This window comes from Oryx dammah, unplaced genomic scaffold (genome assembly GCF_014754425.2).
Source record: "Oryx dammah isolate SB20612 unplaced genomic scaffold, SCBI_Odam_1.1 HiC_scaffold_14, whole genome shotgun sequence".
Taxonomy (NCBI): domain Eukaryota; kingdom Metazoa; phylum Chordata; class Mammalia; order Artiodactyla; family Bovidae; genus Oryx; species Oryx dammah.
The window spans coordinates 42,254,654-42,259,270 of record NW_024070198.1 but is presented as its reverse complement, the minus strand read 5'-3'; positions in this window follow the sequence as shown (position 1 = coordinate 42,259,270).

The window sequence follows — 4,617 nt, the reverse complement described above, 5'->3', positions numbered from 1 at the left end:
CACTGTCCTGTGAATGGCCGGGAAGTACCCAAGGGTGTGAGCTTGTCCACTGGCTGAGAAGGTGGGGAAATTCAAGTTTCAGGGAGGAGGATGGAGTGGGGAGAGGCTGGGGTGGGAGGCAGGGTGGTGGTGAAATCAGGGAGCTCATTGGGCAGGAGGGGCTGTGATGGTCACACTGGGGTTCACAGGTATGGGGGAGGGGGTCTCTGGGTGGAAGGGAGGAGCCAGATGCGATGGCCAGGGCAGACAAGAAGCAGATTAGACCTGGGGTCAACCGGGAAGCCTGGAAGCCTCTCTCCCTTACTGAATAAAAACCGAGAGGCTAACAGTGGGGGTGACAAGGACGTAATCTAATCCTTCCCACGGTGAGACCCTCAACTCAGCACTGCACACCAGTTAACTCAGTCACTCCTCACAAATCTGTGAGGTGGGCCCTATTTTTATTTAATTTGACTTGTTTATAATTTAAAAATTCTTTTCCATTATGGTTTATGACAGGATATTGTGTATATCTCCTGTGCTATGTATACAGCAGGCTCTTGTTTATCCATTCTATATAGAATAGTTCGCATCTGCTAATTCCAGACTCCCAATCCAACCCTCCCCCACCGCCCTTGCTTCTTTATACATTTTCAATTGAAGTATATAATTGATTCACAGTGACTCAAGTGTACTGTAACGAGATTCAGTTATATGCGTGTGTGTGTGCATGCACGCATGTGTGTGCATGTGTGTGCACGCACGTGTGTGTGTGTATGTGTGTGTTCTGTCACTCAGACATGTCTGTCTCTTTGCAACCCCATGGACTGCAGCCCACCAGGCTCCTCTGTCTATGGGATTATCTTGGCAACAGTACTGGAGTGGGTTGCCATTTCCTCTTCCAGGGGATCTTCCCGATCCAGGGATTGAACCCACGTCTCCTATGTCCACTGATCCAGGGTCCACTCTCTTAGTCAGCCTCTCTCTTACTGACTCAAGAACCGGAGCCGTCAGAAAACAGTGACAAGGTGTTCCGGGTGCCGTGAAGGAAAAGAAGGAAATGAGGGGAGAAGTCCTCCATGAGACTGAATTTTCCAGGACGGGCTCCCTGAGCAAGGGACATTTAATCAAGACCTAAAGGCTGAAAGGGATTTCATTTATACAACTAATATCTGTAAAGGTTTCATTTGAAGAAGAAAAGATTCTATGGTGATTTTCATTGCTATGCTATTTTTATTTTACTTTATAAGCCTCATTAACTTTTTCTTTTTTTTTTACAAAGAAAGAGCTGAGAGCCACTTTAGCTGAGATGGGACAAATGCATGAAGCTCCTCTAACTGGGTGGGAATCAATGGGAGATGGACAGGTCCAGCCAGGCTAACCCATGTCAGAGGCCGAAAATCTCCTGTTTTTGTCAAGCTGTAGCTGTGTCTGGCAAACTTTGTTTAATCTGGATCCCTGGGGGGATTTAAAAATTTCTTTGCTTTGGCTCCGGCTTCTCCTCCTTTCCTCCTTCGAGAACAAGATCCCTCGTAAAATTTAAAGTGGCCGGGACAGCTGGGGAGCGCTCTCTGTACACAGTGAAGCCTCTCCCCCAGCTCCTGAGCTCCATCACTGGGAGACAGGGAGGAGGGTTCCCTGGTCTCTGGTCTCGCAGAAGTATCAGGGTTTTCTTCCTCACACGGGGCACCCATCCCTAGGAGGGCTTCATCCATGTCAGCGGAGGACCAGAGGGCTGGGTGGTACAAGATGATAAAGGATAGGTGGGTGTCTCAGGTACCAGGCTGCACTGGAAGGCTGGGCGGGTCACTTGGAGAAAAATGCAGTCCGGGTGATATGAATTTCGAGAGTCAATTTCATTGCACGACTGCTTACTGAGCACCTCCAGTACGCCAGGCACTGGAACGGGTACTGAAGGGGACCCAGAGAGCACGCAGGCTTTTTACGCTACTGAGAACTTTTCATATAGACATGCAGCCAGCAAGCACTAGGCACCTTCTGTGTGTGGGAGACAAGCCAAGTGCTTTCTGCGCCCTCTCCTTAATGGAGCTCGTTGGGCAGTGGGAAAGTCGCAACTGCCTGAGGGTCGTGGGAGCCACGTGCAGGGTGCTGTGCGACCCTGGCGGGAGGGGAGAGGACCTGCAGTCAGGGAGGGCTTCCCCAGGAGGGGATCTTGAAGTACAGTTTTCCAGGACAGGAAGTGCCAGAGAGCATCCAGGTGGTGGCAAAATCTGTGCAAAAGTCAGGGGGAGGATCATACCAGGAAAGATGGGGTGCACGGTGTGGGGTCTCCTTTCTCCACTACACAGTGATGAGCATGCACCGTGTCCAATAGGACAAGATAAACACAGCAAATAAGAGCAGCAGCTTACCTTCCCTTAGCACTTACTACGTGCCAAGCTTCAAGCTAAGCAGTTATGTGCATCATATTACTAAAGTCTCACCACGATTCTCTATTAGGTCAGGATCAGATTCTCCCACTTCGCAGATGCATAAACTGAGACCGGGATGGCACATTCAGCCTCTGCTCCAGCTAGTGAGGTGTAGACTCAGGGCGAGATAGGCCCTCAGGCCCACGTTGGTCTACCTCTGATGGGTCACCTATTAGTGCCCTGGGCAGCAGGTCCTTGGATGGGCCTCTCCTGGATGGGTAATCATGTTGGGAAGCTGTTTATACATATGAAATTTAAACACTTGAATACTGAACAGCCCTCACCCCTACCTCTGTGATGCAGAATGGTAACAATAAACAAACAGGCTTTCTGTTTTATCCACTGGACTTTGGAAGCTTGGTTTTAAAAGAGATTTAAGAATTTTATCCAGGTCGTTGCAAAGGCTGCCAATTTTGACTGGATGCACAAAGCATTGGATTTTCAACCTTCTTAGAAGTAGAAATGGATTCTTAGCTACAGACTTTATAACCGGATGTGACGACTTACCCTCCTTTCCACATGGCGGAGAGAACGTGCTGAGGGGAAGGGAAATGAAGTGTTTGTGGCTCGCAGGAGCTCCATCCTTTACGCCTGAGCCCCTCCAAAGCACTCTGCCTTTCAGCACGTGATTTACAGCTTGCATCCGAGTCATCAGTGAAACCCAGGTGTGAAGGAATGCGCCAAGATTTTTTTAAAAACTGTGTTTCCTGATTGTGCCCTTAAGGGTAGATGTAATTAAACTGACTCAAAAAGAAACTACTCTGCTCTGCTTTGGATATATGATCAGTGTTGTGATCTCAATCAGGTTATTGTAGCTTGAGAACAGGATCTACTTCTTTTTTATTGTTCAGGGTTACTTATATAATACAGTCTCTGCATGGCAAAAGGGTATATATTACAAACACTTTTTAATATATTGCCCTATTTCTATATCTATTACTTCCTAAAAGTCACTAGAAAGTTATGGAAGAATAAAAGGTTAAAATCATTAATTTTGGCTGACTCTAGAAGATGGTGCCATACAATTGATTGGTTTATTCAATTTGGTGGAAAAGAAAAAAACCAGTTAAGCTGGTCTTCTGTGTTCAAATGGCAAGGTAGACATTGTTTCTGTAAACTGCATCTTGGTTAATACAATATTCTCTGTTGGTACAAGCATTCTAGGGATTAATAAAAACACTTTTCAAATAAATTTTTCTTTTCCATTGGGTCCATAATCTTTAATGTCTTCTCTTATACAAATAAAGAACACAGGTATGGTGGGCATGAGTTCATTAGGAATGCATCAGGGAAAATGAGTCTGCCTTCCAGACAGAGGTCACCTGCCCCCATGCCCACCTGCAAAGCTGGGGAGGGGGGTCTTACAACCTTGCATCATCACCAGCACTTGACACTCTCCTGCTTTCTCATTTCTGTGCAGCTAATAGTTGCCAATTGATGCCTCATCATTTAAATTTCTGTTCCTCTGATTGCTAACAACTTTGAGCATCTCTCTCGTTCCTTTTCTCTGGCTGTGTGGTATGCAGGATCTTAGTTTCCCAATGAGGAATCAAACCCGTGTCCCCTGCAGTGGAAGCACAGAATCTTAACCACAGTCCCCAGTGAGCTCCCTTTCATGCAGTTAGTGACTCCACAGAGATTAATGCTCTTTCTCTTTAAGGTTTCATGCATTAGGTGACCATAGGAGCAGCTCCAGAATTTCCAAATTTGAGGAATTTAGATCTTAAGCAATTCTGCTGGAAGGCGGGGCTAAATATGTGGCTAAAGCCACCCCAAGAATCCTCTGTGACCAGCACCAGGGGCCTGTGCCTAAGTGCCTCGTGGACCGCGTGATGGGCCCGAGACTAGTGGGAGCAGGCTCAGATCTGCAGGAAGTCATTACTGCCCATCAGCTTGCAGAGCAGGAGCAGAGGAAGAGGCTTCCAGGCAACACAAAGATGCAGCTACCAATTGCACCCCTGGGGCCAAAGTGGGGAAGGATGTGGAAGGGTTGGGGGGAGAAGTACCTAGATCTCTCTCTCTCCCATCCTCCTATCTCCTGCTGACACCTCTCACTGACCATAACCAATCAGAAATCAGAGGGCAAGGACGCTCACTCCAGCAGGATGCAGACAACGGACCACGGGATCACAGACTCACCAAGAGGGATGGAGATGGGAGGGGATGCATAGAGAGAAACCCTCACAAAGGTCAGAGGTGCCGTATC